Source organism: Callithrix jacchus, chromosome 5 (genome assembly GCF_049354715.1).
Source record: "Callithrix jacchus isolate 240 chromosome 5, calJac240_pri, whole genome shotgun sequence".
Taxonomy (NCBI): domain Eukaryota; kingdom Metazoa; phylum Chordata; class Mammalia; order Primates; family Cebidae; genus Callithrix; species Callithrix jacchus.
The window spans coordinates 161,754,022-161,774,175 of record NC_133506.1 but is presented as its reverse complement, the minus strand read 5'-3'; the positions used below and the strand labels follow the sequence as shown (position 1 = coordinate 161,774,175).

The 20,154-nt window shown below is 41.9% G+C and overlaps 1 long non-coding RNA gene across 2 annotated transcripts; it reads right to left on the bottom strand.

Annotated features, from left to right (window-relative positions):
* Window positions 1-6,506: 6,506 nt before the first annotated feature.
* Window positions 6,507-17,273, bottom strand: LOC118153948 (uncharacterized). 2 transcript variants are annotated; one of them, XR_004743787.3, is made up of 4 exons: window positions 17,197-17,273; window positions 10,324-16,231; window positions 8,570-8,767; window positions 6,507-6,689 (listed from the first exon to the last, which is right to left on the bottom strand). It is a non-coding gene; the product is annotated as an uncharacterized LOC118153948 (long non-coding RNA). The 2 variants fall into 2 exon arrangements; XR_013536238.1 differs by having other exon boundaries at window positions 10,324-17,273.
* Between the last annotated feature and the right edge of the window lie 2,881 nt (window positions 17,274-20,154).

Here is a 20,154-nt window from a genome sequence, read left to right as displayed (position 1 = left end):
CCACCCCTGTCACTGACAAGTTGTCTTCTGCACGGAACTTACCTAGTCATCTTTTCTTCGGCAATTTTGTCAGTGACATGTTTGTTGCTGTCAGCAAGGCAAAGGCAGTGCAACTGATTCAGGGTGACCTGGGCTCTGTTCTGCTCCGAGCATCAATAAAATTGCCAGGTCTGCTCTGATTTCAGAATTTGTATTGTAGGTAATGATGATATATGAGCTCATGGAATAGATTCGATCCTCAGTGATAAGAACGATTCTGGCAGCTAAGGATGGGAAAAAAATCATTTTGATCTACAGTATAGACAGGTTTCTTCTAATATGGATGTCATCAGTGGAAAACACAAATGAGCACCAAGATGCCATTTCTACCCAGAGAATCGGCCCATGTTGTCAAGGGAGTGAAAGCCACTCTGTAGCCAGAAAAGCTGCGAAGGGATGGGTAGTGGGGTGGGGACAAAGTCGACTGGAGAAACGAAATTTCAAGTCAGCTGAATTCCATTCACGCTCTGTTATGCCCAGCCACTAGTGTCATGCTGAGGACACAATCACGTTCACACAAACGATTCCCATCAGTGCAACCAGGTGATCTGAAAAGACAATTACAGCCCGGGAAGGCAGCTTCTGCACGGCAATCAGGATGTGACAGGGGCCAGCTGACACAGCCCCCAGTTGAGACTGTGAGGAATAGTCGGGCGCTGGTGGTAATTAAAAGTGCCAAGTGCACTGGGGAGGGTGCCTGGGCTGGAGTTTCTGGGAGGGAACTCCTTCCCTGCCCCTGCTCCCTGTCAGCAGGAACAGAACAGATTTTCCTGCTAGGTTGAACTGTTCTAAATCAGACTTTTTGTGTGCAACAGAATTTATAGAACATTTACCATTTTAATCATTGTTGAGTGTACAGTTCAGTGGCATTAAGTATATTCTTTTTTTTTGAGACGGAGTTTCACTCTTGTTGCCCAGGCTGGAGCGCAATGGTGCGATCTCAGCTTACCGCAACCTCTGCCTCCTGGGTTCAGGCAATTCTCCTGCCTCAGCCTCCTGAGTAGCCGGGATTACAGGCATGTGCCACCACGCCCAGCTAATTTTTTGTATTTTTAGTAGAGACGGGGTTTCACCATGTTCAATGGGATGGTCTCGATCTCTTGACCTCATGATCCCCCGCCTCGGCCTCCCAGAGTGCTGGGATTACAGGCGTGAGCCACCGTGCCCGGCCCAAGTATATTCACATCATTGTGCAACCATCAGCATCATCACATCTCCAGAGTTTATTCCTCACCCGCCCCAACAAAAACTACCCATTACATAATAACCCCCTTTCCACCTTCCCCTTGGTCCCTGAGAACTATCTTCCTTTTGTCTCTATGAATTTTCTAGATATAGCACAAGTAGAATTATACATTATTTGTCCTTTTGTGTGTGGCTCATCTTATTTAGCATGTTTTCTAGGTTCATCCATGTTGTAGCATGTATCAGAATCTCACTCTCTTTTTGAGGCTGAATAATACTCCATTGTATGTATATAACACATCTTTGTGAATGTTGGGGTTCTTCCCACCTTTTGGCTATTCTGAATAATGCTGCTATGGGTGTATATATTTGTTTATATTTTTACTTTTCATTGTTTTGAATTTATACCCAGAATTTGAATTGTTGGATCATATGGTAATTATATGTTTAATTAATTCAGGAATTACCTGATAAGTAAATGTGAAAGACGACATGAATATCTTCATCTCATTGGTGTTAAGAGAGGCAGATGTCCAGCCAGGGAGGCAGGGGTTTCAGGCCACTGCTGAAAACAGTTTCTCCCAGCTTCATTTCACGTCATGGTTCTATGATTTGTTGGGCCTGCCCATTTATGTAAGGAGATGGAAAACACACCATGTAATTGAATTTCCAGCCACTAACACATTTCTAGCAATGAGTAAATTTGGAACTGGTTAAGGCGGGGTGGGGAAAGGATTACAAGCTCTTTTGAGAGATTCTTTGTTAAACTGTAAGTTCCTCAAAAGATCGAGACCATCCTGGTCAACATGGTGAAACCCCATCTCTACTAAACATACAAAAAATTAGCTGGGCATGGTGGTGCGTGCCTGTAATTCCAGCTACTCAGGAGGCTGAGGCAGGAGAATTGCCTGAACCCAGGAGGCGGAGGTTGCGGTGAGCCAAGATCGCGCCATTGCACTCCAGCCTGGGTAACGAGAGCGAAACTCCGTCTCAAAAAAAGAAAAAAGATAGGTACATCTGTAATCTAATACTTAATTTCATCTCCACACATTACATAGAGTAGGAACTCCATACATGAATTCGATAAATGTTTATTGAGCAATTCTTGTATGTTCAGTACTGAAATGTGAAGATCATTCTTTCGGTTTTAGGGAACATGCAGTTTGACTCAAGGAGCCGTAAGAGGAAACCCTAACCCTACATGCAGTTAGGTGGTAATTTACGTAAAATTGGTACAAGCATCTGGATCCAACAGGAATGAAAATGGACGTTGTATACTGAGGGCTGACCTCATGCACTGAGTGACATAAGCTTTCTTACACACATAATCCACTATTTTCCTTTTGCCAACCCACTGAAGCAGGGGTGTGTTGCATTTCCAGAGGAAACGTGAGGCACAGGTAGGTTAAGCAGCTTGTCCAGTGTCACACAAACAGCAAATGGTTCAGGTAGAATTCCATCTCGATGCTGTCTGTTTCTAAGTCCATGCTCTTAACTACAAATGCTGGGTTTTAAAAATCACCTTTCATGAAATTCCCAAGCATAGGACAAGGCAGACAACACAGCAGGGATGCGGGGGTGGGGGGGGCTCCAGGATGGCAAGTGGCCATGAAGAAAAGTGGAGGTTGGTGAGCCCATTACAGGCACTCCACAATAACATAAGTTCAGACCACGGGGAGGCCCCAATACCAAGAATTCCCACCTCCAAGCATGAGTTTTTTGCTCTATAGGAAATAGCAGAGCACCAACCCTCATTATTTACTTATTTTTAGTAGATTCTACTTTTTCTGAGACCTGACAGTATAACCTTGAAGCGCTCTGAGCCTCAGTGTCCTGCAGAAGACCATGGTAAAACCTTTCCTGTTTACCTATCACAAGGCTTAAAGAGATGAAAGGGATCTTTTGGGGAAAACAGGCATGTACTTGAATCATTAATAGCTAATATTTATTAACTACTCACTCTGTTCTGACATTGTGCCTGGTTCTTTACATAAGTTATATAATTCTCAAAACAATCCTATGAAGTTAATATCACCTTATAGGAGAGGAAACTAAAGCTCAGCGAGGTGAAGTGACTTAGACAAGGTTACACAGTAAACAAATAGTTACTGGGGTTCAAACTGAGCTCTGTTCAACTCCAAAGCCTATGGATTCACCTTCTTTACTGTATTCAAATACATTAAGGCTTATTGCGCCAGGCTCGATGGCTCACACCTGTAATACCAGCACTTTGGGAGGCTGAGGCAGGTGGATCACCTGAAGTCAGGAGTTCAAGACCAGCCTGGGCAACATAACCCTGTCTCTACAAAAATACAAAAATTAGCCCGGTATGGTGGTCCCAGCTACAGGAGGCTGAGGCAGGAGAATCGCTTGAACCTGGGAGGCAGAGTTTTCAGTAAGCTAAGATCTCACCACCGCACTTTAGAGCAACAGAGTGAAACTCCATCTCAGAAAAAAAAATACATTAAGACTTATGTATTCATATTCGTTAGGTAGTTAGCAGCAGGTGTACCATATTATTAAATTCATTTTTAATTTTTATTATCAATTTATTTATTTTAAAATTTTTTTGAGGAGACAGGGTCTTGCTATTTTGCCCAGGCTGGTCTTGAACTCCTGGTCTCAAGCAATCCACTCACTTTGGCCTCCCAAAATGCTAGAATTACAGGTGTGCACCACTGCACCCAGCCCCAAGTTTACTTTTAATGATCACCTCAAATGCATTACAGAAGTCACTGAACAGTTCTCATTTGATACACAGTACAGGGAAAGCAAATGTTCAAAAACGTTCATGCCTGTATGCACAGATACTAACAGGAAACAGGAAGTCAGTATCATCTTATAGGAGAGGAAACTGTCCCAGTTAATGCCTTAGTTTTTTTTGGTGCTTGTTCTGCATCTAAGCAACTTCCCTATGCCAGTGAATCCTACGTTTGTCTCCTTATACCCAGTTCTTCAGGAAATATAAAATGTGAACAGATAATTCCAATACAAGTTACTGTACTGCATCCACTGAGAGAATGTTACAAAGTATTAGAGATACGAAAGGATGCAATAGGAAGCAAGAAACAAAGAAGAACAAACACAGACACAACACTCCTGGCACTCTACCGTAACATTTCAGCTGTTATTAAATATGCATAAGAGAAATCTTTATTGCTTCTTTGGAAGCTCCTAATTGCTACAGAACTCTTAGCAGGCTACTCCCTTGCTGCTCTTTTACTTTGCTGGAAACGTATTTCAAATGCTGCCTACCATAATAAAAGTATCTTAAACTGTTTGCTTTCTGCTGGTATCAGAAAGAACATTCATTGCCTGAAAGTTTTTTGCATAAAGGAAAAATGTTTTCTGCTCCATAAAGCTCTAATCTGGCCTTGGCTATAAGTGACTCTGTAGGAGCTGGAGTAAAAACCGTTCCAACCCACTCTGGTATGTACATTAATACAAATTTTGTGCCATTTCTCCCTGATGATTATTTGTCATTAGGGAAAGGTTTTTGTATGGGATTTTATTTATCTCCACATGTGACAAGCCCCTTCTCCTCCAGCTTGGTGAAACCACTCACTGGCTTTGCATCAGGAATAGCTAAAAGTGAGGAAAATGGTCTACACTTGGGCAGTTAACATCACCATTAGACCAAATCTCAGTAGCATTCAGTAACAATTTCTAGAACTGAGACACAGGGCAAAATTCAAGGAACAAAACCCCCTTACTACTTAATTTGTACCAGCAACAAAAATGACTTCATATTGACAGATTGACTTGGGATAGCTTGCATGTTCCTCTGCTTTGATGCAAAATTCCCACAGGTAGGAACTTAGAGGCCTTACTCATAAAGGTAGGACAGTTTCAGAGACTAAATGCTAAGCTCAGTTTTACAGGAGGGTTTAGAACTCTGTGTAGCAGAAATATAAAGACATACAAGTAGAGAGCATTGCTTATGCAGATCACACCCTGAATTTAGGTAACAGTACACATTATCTAAATATTTCACTTTTCTTCCACCCTTTCAGGAACATGGCAGTCTGGCACTTCCATGACCCACTGAATTTAGGGTTGCCGTTTGACTTGCTTTGGCCAATGAACAATGACTGAAAGTCACTTAAGGATAAGGAAAGGTGATTTCCAAAAGACATGCTGTATGGGCAAAAATGTATATGTTCTCTGAAACATCAGAGTGCTTCTAGAAAGCCATCTGTCATCATGTCTCACTGCCACACAGAAGTATCCCCTAGGACATTTTGAGATTATAGAATGTTATTAGAGATAATTTCCTACTTGTCCTCATCAAATTATTTGGAGCTTTCATCTTTTGCTTTGTTAGTAATTTCAAAGAACAATGCCTTAGAATAATTACCTGTGACTATCAGTTGTGTGTTCCATGTGTATTCACATTTAAATGACCAAGAAGTACTTATATTTGAAAATCTAGCTTTCCAAGACTGAAAAGTTAAATACGTCACAGTTATCCATCTTCCATCATGTATCTGCAATTATTTCAAAAATGGGTTTATAATCCTCTTTAAGATAGAAAAAGTAAGTATTTAATAAAAAGGTTTGCTGACATTGCAGTTATTACATTTAACAGCTTGGGCATATTCATTTGCCAAGGAATGAGATGAAGAGTTTGAAAAGGCCTATAATAAAGTCACAGTTTGATTTGTGTGGAGGATGATATCTCTGCTCTGTCTTAATTTAGTTCATTAATATGCCCAGATAGTAAAAAGTTTGCAGTTAAACATGATAAAAACACAAACAGTGCCATCTTTTGGACAATGCTTAAACTTGATGCATATATGTGGACACCTATGCCTGTGTCAGGCTATGTATTCAGTACCCACAAGAATTCATCACAGATGCCAGTAAGATCTTGTTTTCATCATTAATAAATCTCCAGAACATTAAAGCTTCTTTTTTTTTTTTTTGAGACGGAGTTTCACTCTTGTTACCCAGGCTGGAGTGCAATGGCGCGATCTCGGCTCACCGCAACCTCCACCTCCTGGGTTCAGGCAATTCTCCTGCCTCAGCCTCCTGAGTAGCCGGGATTACAGGCACGCGCCACCATGCCCAGCTAATTTTTTGTATTTTTAGTAGAGACGGGGTTTCACCATGTTGACCAGGATGGTCTCAATCTCTTTGACCTCGTGATCCACCCGCCTCGGCCTCCCAATGTGCTGGGATTACAGGCGTGAGCCACCACGCCCAGCCCATTGAAGCTTTTATTGGCAATATAGGAATGCAAGCCACCGTGCTCAACTTGCACCTGTTCAACTTACCTGGAATAGCACGCTGAGACTGGCTTCTTAACATCTCCGTGGAAATGCCATTGTGACCATGTGCTTTTTTGGTTCCTGGAGCACCTGAAGAAGTTTTTCCTCATCTAAGTTCCTTTCTGAACCTTGGATGAGCTGTCTGTGCTTCTGGGGTCAGGCTTTGCTCTCACTGTGAAGGTATCATCCCAGCCTCTCCAAAAATAAAAAAGCAAAAGAAAGAAAAGAAACCTAGGATGAAATCTTTCTGGCTCAGGTGTCAGCTTTTGAAAAACAGGTGGATAGATGTCATGTATAAAAATAGAAATCCTGTTGTATGCTGCTTATAACTGTTATTCATAACTGAAGTGAGAGAATAGACAAGAAAACCCTGTTTCCCCAAAACTCATTTTCTATTGAATAGTGCAGATCAGTTCAGTACGGGGCAATCTGAAAAGATGACCTGCACAACAAGATGCCGGCATTTTAGAAGAGGAATTCCAGATTGTCATTCTAGTCAAGCATTTAATAGCCATCTAGCATTATCCGACAGACTCCACATGAAGCAGTCCTATGGCCCCTGAAATGATTGGGACAGTTATTGCTTGAAGACTTTGTAGGAGGAAAAATACTTCAAAGGATGATTTTAAAGGATTGTGGAATATAAAAGTAAGATGGAGGTAATTTTGTTGATGATGATACCTACATTTACTGGACATTTACCATGTGCTAGGTACTATTTAAATATCGTACATGAATAAACTCATTTAACCCTCATGACAATTTAGTGAAGTAGGTTCTGTTATAGTCATCATTTCACCAAAGGAGAAACTGAGACAGAGAGGGGATTGGCAATTTGTCCAACGTCACATAATTCGTCAGGAAGCACTTAATAGAAAATCTCATCTCAAAGAAAACTGAAAAAAATAGAGATTTACCATGATGAAGTTGTAATGAACCAAGGCTAGATTGGAGCATGAGCATCAGATCCATTCACTCATTCATTCAGCAAACACAGAATTACTTCAACACCTATGCTATGTACCATTGTCATGGCAAAGGCTTGAACAAAACAAACTCCCTGGCATCGTACAGCTTGCCTTAGAGCAGGGCAGATACTACACAGAAACATACTATAATGTCTTGAGGTTGTTAAGAAAGCAGAATAGGGTGAGTGAATGCTTGGGGACACTGTGCTAGGCTCAGATGACTGCGATATGAAATAATTGATACCTGCCCCCCAAAGCACGTTGAGCCTGATGAGGAACACAGACTCAGTGGCTTGTGCTATGGGAGAGCACAGGCTGCTTGGAAGCATGTAAGCTTCCCCAGCTGGACCAGCAATGAGGCTTTCAAAGGAGGCTTCTCAGAGATGGGGATGTCTCCACTGAGAATTATAGAATGATAGAATTGACTAGACAGGAAATGTGGGGACATCTAAGGACAGAATAAACACAAAATACACAATTTGAGAGTTGGGCAAGCTCTGGTAACGGAAGGAAGCTCCATGTAATGGGATCTTAGAATAGGCGCAGGAGAGTGGTTGAAAATAGGAGGGTCTGCATATTTCAGCAGAGGCCACATCACACCGAGCCTTGCATGCCCTGAGATGAAATAGATGCTCACTAATTCTGAGGGCTGTGAGTAGACACGGAGGGGTGGTGATGGGAAATGATGAGACAAATTCCGTTTTCTGCAGAGAGCACTCCAACAACGAGACTCATGGGCTGGAGGTGACAAGGTAAAGCCAGGAGGATAAGCTCAGAGCCTATCACAGCAGTCTAAGGAGAGAGGAGCGGTTGGAGAAGACGAGCCCCATCTGCAAGACTCTTAGAAGAAAGGTGCTGGTTTACTGGATTTGCAGGAGGAATGGAAAGAAAGGGAGACAGGAAGATGTACAGGTGGCAGGCATGGGTGACTGGGACAGCCATGGTGTCATTCATAAGAAAACAGGATACAAAAGGAGGGGCAGAGTTAGATGTTAGAGCACCTGAAGCTTGCTAGACATTCCTGCCATCCCAAACACCACTGTTTCTCCATCACACATGCCATCATCTCTGTCTTCTCCAGGCATTTGAAAAGGCCATGGCCCTTACCTGTTTTCCCACATCTTCTGTGGCCTCTTCCTGAGTTTTCCTCTGGACAATCCCTCCTCATATCTCAGGTCTAGACTCCAGTGTCACTCATTTCCTGGCCTCCAGGGCTCCAGGCAGGGTGGGGCAGCTTTGTGTGCTCCCGTAGCAGTGATTCTCCCTCTCGGCAGTAAGTTTCTTTTCATTTGTCTCTGTGCAAAACTAAATAAAAAACTCAGCCCAGATTCTCTACTACAAAGCTCCTGCCTCGTGGTACGTCCTCCAGCAATACTTGGACACCTATATGAATGAGGGTCCTGTAAATCCCTAGATACATGGGCACCAAGCTCTAAAGAAGGATCTGAAATTAGAGGTATGGATTTTGTGAGAGGTGAGAAGGTTCTTCAAAGTTTATATCTTAGACTACATTAAAAGGAGTTACAATCTCTTGCTCTATGGCTATTATCCACTATTAGCATAAGCATCTACCCATGTATATATATATTATCTAAATCAGCTACATTTTAAATCAGCTACGTCTTAAATCAGCTACCTTGACTTGATCTGGCATGTCTGAACGGAACTGGGCAAGCTCCAAACTCTGGTGCATGCCATTCTTTATTTAGAAACCCTCCTGACTTTCACCTGACTAGCTTCCTTACCAAGAACCAGCTCGGTCGGGAGACCCCCACCTGGGCAGCACGGAAGGTATTTGAGAGGCAGACACCCAGATAGCACAACAGAGTGGCTCTATCCTGGGGACCAACAGCCTGAGAGCCTGTGGGGCTGACAGTGTTCCAGGCTGAAGGCCCCAAGCAGAGATTCATTCACGTATTTATTTGCTCTTTAACAAAAAAAAGGTCAGGTGATTCTTTTTTTTTTTTTGAGACGGAGTTTCACTCTTGTTACCCAGGCTGGAGTGCAATGGCACGATCTCGGCTCACTGCAACCTCCGCCTCCTGGGTTCAGGCAATTCTCCTGCCTCAGCCTCCTGAGTAGCTGGGATTACAGGCACGCACTACCATGCCCAGCTAATTTTTTGTATTTTTAGTAGAGACGGGGTTTCACCATGTTGACCAGGATGGTCTCGATCTCTCGACCTCGTGATCCACCCGTCTCGGCCTCCCAAAGTGCTGGGATTATAGGCTTGAGCCACTGTGCCCGGCCCAGGTGATCCTTATTAATACACAAGTATTCTATATAAACACAGAACTCAGGAATATACCAGGTAGGCAGCTGTTACTTTACCACTAATTACAAACTAAAACTGTCTTCCACACCGGAAACCACAGGGGCAGGGTAAACTTCATTGTTTCTCAACACCTCCTCTTCTTCCTTGTCTTCTTTCCCCCTTATCTATTCCAGAAATTTCCAAGTTTTTTAGCCAATCAGGTCAGGCATAGAATGTGAGGTCTTGTTCCAGCCAATGAAAACTGGGCACAGCAGTATGGCAATTGGATCCAGTTATGAAAGTTATAAATGTCACCATCTCCTTTGTTCAGGTGTCCTCTCGTGGCATGACCGCCAGCGAGTTGTACCTTCCTGCAGAAAATGAACTAGCCTGGCTGAGTAATCCATTGTCTTGGTGTGGACTTTCCCACGTTATGAACCCGTTTCCAACAAATTGGGCATGAGCAGCTGGAGGAAGCAATTTCCCTTCAATTGATTACCCCACAGCCCTAGGAGAAGAAAATGGTTGTTTCTTTCCCTCACCATCATCCTGAAGGGCAGTGTTAAAAACAAAAACTCACATATTTATTATGCTCAAAACACCTTACCTGTGTCTTCTTTTGATGCCTTCTATCGTCCCAGGAAAGCAGGTGGTGGTGGTTTCCTTTTTTTCTTCCTCTCGCTATTGATTTCTTTTCTGATCAAATAAAAGACTTTTCACACGAACAGCAAAGACAACATACACAAACCAGAAGATCTCTCTCCTCAGTTTTGGGGATTGACTTTTCTTTAAAAACAAAGGTGAAAAACAATCTCCTTTGTCCCACTCCCCTTCCAAATCTCCTCCCATCTCTGGGGACCATCATGTCTCCTAAGTCTCACATTTCTCCATGTCCTGCTTAACCTAAGTTTCTCTTTTGAAATAGTCACTCCTCTCTAGGTTGCCGCCACCTGAGCCTGAAACCTTTTCTGTTTGTGGAACAGGACTTAGCACCAAACATCATGGCATCATTTTCCGATGAGGTTCCCCCACCAAAGTGAAGAGAGGCATCTTAGCTGGATGGGATTAATGGAAATCCTGTTTGTGTACACACCTTGTGTTCACTGCCTGATCAAGATACAACTTAGTATGCTAATGAATTCTAATTAGGGTGGGCTATGGTGTGTCCCTCTGTCACATCAGTTTATGTCACTGGAGCCCTCTGCGGGAAGGAGTTACACTTTCCTACTCCTGCGAAGATTATTTAAATTGAATGTAGAATAAGGAGATTTTGGCCTCAGTTCGAATCTCTGTAATCATTATTCACATTTATTTTGTGACTTTTTCTGTACCCCTCGAGATAGCTGAGCATCTCAGAAAACATGAAAAATGATACTGAGACCAATTAATAAGCATTAAACAAATGCACAAAGGGAGCATATATTCTTGCACAAATGTAGAATTAAGTGCCTAAGAGACTTTCTGAAACGTGTGGCTGTAGATGCTCTGAATTGCTTCCGAATTGTTGAATGTAATTTTAAAGTGGAATGAAAGCATGATTCTTGGTTGAATGGCTATGACTTTCAAAAGTCTTTGAAAAAATTATGGTAATAGAAATCTTGAGATTTGTGTGTTAGGTTTATTGTTAAAGAGTGTTAAAGGGGAGGCTTTCATTTTGAGTGTAGATGTGTATCTCTTCCAGTGGCTGGAGGAGTGATTTCAATGCTGGCTGAAATGATTTACCTGTTCTCCAGAATGTTAAAATGAGTCTCTCCTTGGTTCAGGTACTAAAGTATGAGGCTTACTCTTCCCACATGTGGAATTTCAACATTCTTGGACATTCCTCTTTAACCTTAACTAGAAAGGATATAACAGGAGGAGGACTTATTGAAGTACTTGCACTGAAAAGAGCTATTATCATGCTGATTCTGTAGGACACTTCCCTCCCTCACCTGTGTAAGAGGATCTGAAAGAGTACTAGTTCTCTTAGATCAAGCCTGCTTGGAGGACTTCATCCAAACTACTGAAATAGTATTAATTATAAGGACAAGTACCTGACCCTTCTTGGAAAGCTCAAGTTGCGTGTGACAACAGGATAGTGGTGGCTGCATTGCTGGGGCCAGTACCATCAGAGCTTAAAGGACAAAGCCTTTTTGAGTGTTTCCTGTGGAATAGACCTGGGCCAGGCAGGAGACAGGGTCACTGTGAGGGTTATTAATAGTAATCTTGGTTTAAGGACAGTTATCATAGTAGACCAAAGAAATACTAATTTTCAGACAAGTTTGCTCTAAACTCCTCAGCCCAGTGTCCACCTTTTGGAAATCCAAGCTCTCTTTCTGTACATATGGATAATGTGTAAAGATTGATTCCATTGATTATACATACGGAGATCCCAGTGAGTGATTTCCCAAAGCCACAAGTGGTAAGACTTAGAAACGAAAACATGCAGCAGAACAGCAGCTAGAATCTTTGTGTGAGCTACTAGCCTGCAGAGGCAGACCAAACACAGACAGACACATGGCATTGCAGATGTCCAAAACCACCTCTTTGTGTGCACAGGTATCCTTGGATATACTTTAGCAAAAGGCAGGTCCTGGGCACAGTCCAACAGAGTCAGGTGTATAAAGATGGCACTAAAAGCATTGGCTCAGGATGTGTTTTATATTGTTTTGGAAATGGACGTGATGGATTCGCTTTGACGCCATATTTACAATGCGTGGGGAAGGAACACCAGTGGCTAGGTCTGACTTTTGGACCTGGATACCTGAGCAATCTGACCTAGGTGGGCTGACATGGAAGATGGGGAATTGTGACTCCTTGTCTCCTTGTTCTGTGTGGGAGCCTTTCCTAGGCCTTTCATTTCTGCCACAACAAAACCTCATTACATCCCATAAGAGGACACATTTCACGATTGCCCTGTCACTCAGAAGAAGCCAGAAAGGCAAAACCAACAAAGCCTCACCAACCACTTTAAACACCCGGATCTTGGAATAATAGGTTTCCAAATAATAGGCTTCCAATAATCATGTTTTAACCTCTGCACACAGACATTCACTGTGTTCTGCATGTTTACTGCCATCTGAATCAATCTCGTGGAGATATCCAAAGACTTAAAATGTAAACATTGATTCCTTTGGTCATTTCTTTTCCATATTTCTACACTTTTTCATTTTGTATCTAACCCTTTAGATTCAAAACACAGATTCTCTGACCCTTCAACTCATTCTTCTGTTCTCCAATAAATACCAGGGAAGCTTTCAGAGATATGGTGAAGAAATCTGATTTTCCAAATTAGAAAACCCTTTCATTCATAGGCAACAAGACGTCTAGGAAAAGCTAGATGCCACTTTTTAAAATCCTAACTATTAACTGTGGAAGGATTTTGAAGTTAAATACATGATGAGATAAGTGCTTTTCTTATCTAGGGAGCAGGTTCGGGGCTTCGCTGTGTCATGCAGGCATTCTCCTGCGTTTTATGAGTGTTTTCATTTTGAAAACTTGATACTTCATTACTAAAAATTCTACTCCTTGGAAGGAGGGGATTAGGAAGATACTGTTCTAAAGCTGCAGCATTCTGTCAGACAGGAGAAGTAAACTCAAGATTTCTCTTGTACAACATGGAAACTGGAGTTAATAACAATGTATTGTATACTTGAAAATTGCTAAGAGAACAGATTTTAAGTGTTCTCACTGCAAATGATAAATATATGAGGTAAGGCATATATTAATTAGCTTCATTTACCCATTGCACAATGTACATTATTAAATTGATAAAAATAATTATTAATGGATTGTTCACCTCCTTTTTCTGTTTCCCCAAGTTTTCCTCCTTTTCACTGACCATTGCTTTATTATTTCCTCCATACAATGATTAAACTTCTCTTCTCCTGTCACTTTCTCCACTCCAAGACACTGTTTTTGGGGAGAAGGGCGGGACTTCTCCACTCCACCTTTACTTCTCTTCAGGGGCTTTTTGGCTCATGTTCTCCTCACCCAGAGGCACAGAGGCAGAAGGATAAACACCAGGGGTGCACACACTATGACTCACGTCTCATCGTGCTATTCTCTAGGCAGTGACCACATCAACCTGTATTTAAATTTTTGCAAAACCAGGCCAGGTCCCAAATTGTCACACACAGTAACAGACAACCTGAGTTGGCTTTTGTGTTGTGCTAGCCCCTACTTTATTTCTTGTCTCTTTTAAGTCAACACAAATCCATGCAAATGGGAAGGTGCTCGCCTGGAACATGATTTATTAGTCTTTGCAGGATCTGTGTATTTCATTTGAATATTTGCAATCACATGCAAGTTGCGCCCGAGTGCTCTGTATCTTGAAGGATGGGATCTTTACTCCACTAAGTAAGACATATTATTCACTACTCCAGAGGTAACATAAGGGTTGATTTATCCAGGTATGTACTGCTCACCCAGCAGCTGTTGGATTCAGAATCACTGGCTTAGAAAATCCATCAGAATTAAAGAGCAAATTTCAAAATAAATTTTTATTGTTTACATCTGCAGCCTGGCTGCATATACCTTGTGAAATGTTCTTTTTACCTAAACGTTTCTTTAAACCTCTCCTTGGGAAATACAGTTATGAAAGCGAGTCCTTCAGGAGCTCTTTTCCAGTGACGACGGCCACTGACCTTGTGATGTTGAGGTGGGCTTTCAACTTCATCTGATTTATGTCAGCAACAAGCTGGCTCACCAAAATGAGTCAGAACTCTTGAATCATCAAATGTCTCCTAACTCTGCAGGAGCAAACAATCTAGAAACAGAAAATGGCTGCTCATCCATTCTGCCGAATATTGACAGGAGCCTAGTCCAGAGTTCTCTTCCACGCTTTAGGGAAACCGCCTGCTCCATGGCAAGAGTGACAACATCTTGGAGTGAAACCACCATAATGACTGATGTTTAATTCCTGCAGACCAAGGAATTCAGCAGGGTCTTTAAACAATGGCTAGATAAGCCATTGTATAGATAAGCCCTCATAAAGATGCTTATGTAACTTTCTTAGTGGTCATGAGTTTTTCAAGAAAGCCTGAAGTATGATCAGCTGCTATGCCTTTCACCTAAAATCTTACTATTTCAGGTATGCTTCCTAGAGGGCAGGTTTTGGGGATCTACCATCTTAAGGCGGCCCAAGACATCACTTCTGTTAGTGAGTCCCCATTAAATATTTCTTTTTGAGAAACTGGGGTTATCAGCCTCTTTCTTCAGCTTCTCAGCTCCCTTGGCCTTCTTACTCCCTTACACAGGCAGTAAGACAGAGCTTTTGTCTAGACACTCCTTGCTAGAAATGTTGATTGGCTCTTGTCTCCTGACTCATTCAGCTTATGCATCCCTTCCAGAGTATCCTTCAGATGACCATGGTTATCATGTCCATTTAACAGGAGAATATGATATTCAGAGAGAAAGTCACTTTCAGCAATTTTGTGGCAAATATGAAATAAAATGTTCAGAATTCTGCTTAATCCCAAACCATTTTCAGCTTGCAGTGAATCAAGTTGTCGCCCCTGACTTTGTACCAAAAAAAAAAAAATTCTGAACTGTCTGATGTGATTGCCTTCAGTGACTTTTCAACCAGTCTGATAATCTTGACCCAAGGTCACCTGCTCTCATCTTTTAGCTGGAAGTAAGGCATGTTGCCTAGTGGGCTTTGGTGTGCGATGCCTTGGATAATTTCTGCTCCACACTTGCCCACTGTGTGACCTCGGACACATTTTCAGGTTGAACCAGGTGAGATATGAGATTGCCATATCTGTGGGTCAAAACCAGTCAAACATTAGCAATTTTATATGATTCAGCTTTAATTTCTCTAAAAGTTAGTTTCTTCCTCTGGGAAAAGAGACAAGCTAAAGAACTTACTTTTTGGAGTTTCCATGAAAATCAAATGAGATAATACCTGTCAAAGCATAGCATAGTACTTGGCAGAGGATAAGTGCAGCTGCTTTTATCATTTCCAGTGGGGGCGTCAATTAGGAGGCATAATTTTTGATGTGGCTCACTTCAGCTGAGTCTGCTGAAGCTGTCGTTGCAGGAAGATTGTGGTGTTCTGATACATTGTGCTATTTTTTTTTTTTTTCAAAGTTCTTAGTACCCTAAAACAAGGAATAATCTTTTTATTTTTCTGTAGAGATTAGTGTCTCACTGTGGTATCCAGGTTGGTCTCAATTTCCTGGACTCAAGTGACCCTCCTGCCTTGGCTTCCCGAAGTGTTGAGACTGGAGCTGTGAGCCACTGTGCCCAGCGATTATGCTATTTTTCAACACAAAAATAGTCATTTGTAACGTTTGTAACATGCTAAAAACCTGAAATCTGAATTAGAAGCTGCACCGAGAGTTAAAGTTTCAGATCAAACGAAGGTCATTTAGAAGGCATTCTCACTGTATTTCTCTCATGTAAAATCTTTCAGAAATAACTCGGTGTTTTTGGAATTTCCATGTATTGGGTTCGTGGTGAGGTTGAGACTTTTTTTTGTGTTTTAACTGGTCATTTGTATTTCAAGCAGAGCTGTTTGGGACCCAAATATCTACCTGCAGAAAGAGGGGAAGGGAGAGGGTCTGAGGTTCTTTCACAGACATTCTGGAGAGCAACCACTTTCCTTCCCTCTGGACCACATTCCCTCTGCTCCTCTCCATCCTACCCTAGGGTCTGGTTTAGGTTTACAGAGTCTAACTCCTTCCCTAGAATAATTTGTTTTAACCAGGACCTTCTTCTTCAGTTAACATTGTAGGTGAGCTGAGATTACAAAGGAATCTTGGTCCTGGACCGTGGCTTTTCTCAGGTAGCCTGGCATTCAAGAACAAGAGCAGAAGACAATGGTGGCCATATCTCATTTTTAAAAATACCAGCATTAAGCAAAATAAATGCGAATATTGTCATTTGACTCCAATATGCAAACTAATGATTGCCTCGGTCCTATGAGGTTTACATTCTCACCTAAAGCAACACATTGGTCCTGGTGCCCGTTCACAGGTTTCTTTCCTAACCTGGAAAAGCAATTATTGCACCGCCCCTTTTCCCTCTAGAAAACGCTTCATTGCTGGTAATTGTCATTGAGGGGCATAATATGTCAGGCATGGCCCCTAACATTGTTTCACGTTATATAAATAGGCTGGACAGTGAGTGATGAAGTGCTGAATTATGTGGCTTTAAGTACTATAAATGTTCAGAGAAAGAATGAGGCATGTGCTTCATGGAAGACCTGGAGTCCAGTTCTCTCCACCAAGTGATCCAAAAGAATGTGCCTCTTCTCTTTTCTGCTTCTGTTCTTGGCTTTATTCTACGACATCTGGCTCTTTGTCAGAAACCTTTTGAAATGTCTGTCTTAAAGCAAATTAAAACAATCTGGAATTCCAGAATTTTAGACTGCATCACTACCGTCTCTCATATGAAACTGTCCTCACTCCCATTGCTGGGCTCACAGCTCAAATACAAACAACCCTCATTGGCTTCATCCACGTATCCCCGATTCTTACCCCTGAGCCTGCCCACTAACCTCTGCTCCTTTTGTGAACGTTGCTGCTGTTTCTTCTGCTTTTGCTGCAGCTGCTTTTTCTCCTCCTCCTCCTCCTCCTCACGCCTCACTCTCCCTCCCTCTCTCCCTCCCTCTCTCCCTCCTCTTCCTCCTCCTCCTTCTCAAAATCTCCACATTTCCATCTAACTCCATTTAATTCTGCTCACCCAATCACTCAAACCAACCCGACACCGCTAATTTTGTCAGGAAAATGGCGGTGCTTTGGGATTTTGTTTCGGTGTGGTACATCAGTTGTTTCTCTCGCTTATTTTCCTACAGTTTCATTTGTGTTCTCCTGGCTGCCTCAGTAAATTTAAAGCTCTTCAAGAGCAGAAGCTGTGCTTTCTCTTTGCTCCGATGCTCCCCATAGGGCTCAATGCTCTGCACACAGTGGGTGTCACAGAGTTGTCGCTGACTGATGGATGCAATGAAAGCTCCAACAGCCTCATGAACCAATGGACCACAGGGTGGTGTAATCATGCTGCTGTTCGTCTCAGCCTCCAAACTCTGGGCAAAAAGCCAAAGCCCACCCAAGATGTGGTAATGGTCTTATAATGACACAGTATTTGTTTACAAGCCTTCTTAAGAGAAAGTCAATTTGTAGCCTCCGAAGCCTTTAAGACATATTGTCTTATTAGCCCTGCTCCTGTGGCTGGGGAGTGATATAACCCTCTATAGAAAAGGAGCAACCACAGAAGGAACAAATCCTGCTTTCTATGTTTCTTAGTGATATTCACAAGACGATGAATAGGAAAAGCTCTGGTCCCACTGTTCTTTGAAGCCTCTTTGATTTCCTGGGCCAGTGATGACTTTACCACTTTTAAAACTCCTGTAGCATGTAAATTGGTCTTTGGTATTTAGAGCAATTTATAAACAATGCTGGCCAATGGCAATGTCTGATGATAGCCAAGAAGTAAGTAGGAGATTCCTGTTCATTACTCCCTGAAGCAGAGTTCACAGGCACCTTTTCCTTTCCGTCTTTGCCTAAAATTGCATGGCAATTAGAAAGCAACATTACCCATTCTTGGTCAGCAATGACCTGCTGAGAAAATAAGTGCATTTTCCTTCAAGTCTGTGTGACCAGTTCTCCTCTTTATACCCCTGGAAATGGATATTAGCTAGACTGAAACATGGGAAGTCTCAGCCACTGGATGGTGATGATATTAAGGCACTTAACTTGTTTTTTCAGATCTGATAGGTTTCCATGGAAATAACAGTTGGAAGCCAGCAACTGAGAAGTAAAAGAATTCTGGTTTTTTTCTCAGCTCTGGCTGCTGACAGAGAGTCAGATTTTTAAACAAGCTGTAGAATCTAGGAATCTTTGATCTGGGGCATCTATCATACTCCATTAAAATAAAAATCCCCATCATTTGTTATTTTTGTGACCTTCTGTTAATCTTCATGATTGTCAACTAATATTTAGATCATACCTGTGAATCTAGGAATTGGCCCACAGTAAGGAAACAGCCATGGCCTGTAGTCAGGATCCCTGGGTTCAAATATCACAAATTCCAGTGGCGGAAATGCGGGCAAGTTATCTGAACTCTGAGAGTCTCCATTTCTTCTTACATAAAAGGTAAATTATTAATATTTTCAGGATCCATAGCATTAAATAAAAGAAAGTATGAGAAGCATTTAGGGTACACAGTCAGTAATCAATAAATGTTCGTTGGACCTTAGAGAAGAAACTAAAAATGAAAAAAATAAACTAAGGTCAGCTGATTAGTAACTTAATTGCATCTGCAAAGTCCCTTTTGTCTTGTAGCGTAGCATATGCAAAGGCATAACAATAGGGCATGAAGGTCACTGGGGCTAAAATTTTGCCTAGCACATGATGTATCATGTAGAATAGAAATGTATGTCACTGCTTTTTACCTGTTACAAATAGGTATTGAAAAATGGTGGAAAGTAACTATAATCAACCGCCTAGGAGCAGAACCAACGTAACCCAATTTTCTTTTAAATGTTTCTGGTAAACTTGTGATCTCTATGCCAAGCACTCTACATAATACCCATGAATTTTTCTATTTAGAGAAAAATTTCTTTTTTCAGTCTCCATGTTAGCCACCTGCTCTCTTAACAGTCACTTTTTAATTTGATTCAGCAGCAAGGAAAATAAATTGCAGAAAATAAAAAAATTCTGTTATTTAAAAAAAATTCGATTATGTGACATTAAAAAAAAAAAAATCCCAGTGTTTTAGGAGGCCAAGGTGGGAAGATCCCTTGAGGTCAGGAATTCAAGACCAGCCTGGGCAGCATAGCAACACCCCGTATCTACAAAGTAAAAAATAAAAAAATTAGTCAGCTGTGGTGGTGCACACCATAGTCTTTGCTTCCCAGGAGGCTGACGCCAGAGGATCACTTGAGCCCAAGAGTTTGAGGCTGCAGTGAACTATAAGGACACCACTGCACTCCAGCCTGGGTAACAGCGAGACCCTACCTCTCAAAAGAGTTAACAATGAAACAAAAAGTAAAAATTAAAAATCTAAAAGTAAAGTATAGTTGTTTTCTTTCTGGAAAAACTCACAATGGAGATGGATTTCAATGGTGTGACTGGGTCCATGGCAGACCAGCTTCCCAAACCACTCTTTATAAAAATGCCTTCAGGCTGGGTGTGGTGGCTCTCACTTATAATCCCAGCACTTTGGAAGGCCAAGGCGGGTGGATCACCTGAGATCAGGAGTTCGAGACCAGGCTGGCCAACATGGCAAAACCCCGTCTCTACTGAAAAAAAAAAAAAAAAAAAGCTGGATGTGGTGGTAGGTACCTGTAATCCTAGCTACTCAGGAGGCTGAGGCAGGAGAATTGCTTGAACCCAGGAGGCAGAGGTTGCTGTGAGCCAAGATTGTAACATTGCACTTCAGCCTGGACAAAGAGGTGAGACTGTCTCAAAAAAAAAAAAAAAAAAAGCCTTCAGAGAGTCACATGTTCTCTGGAATA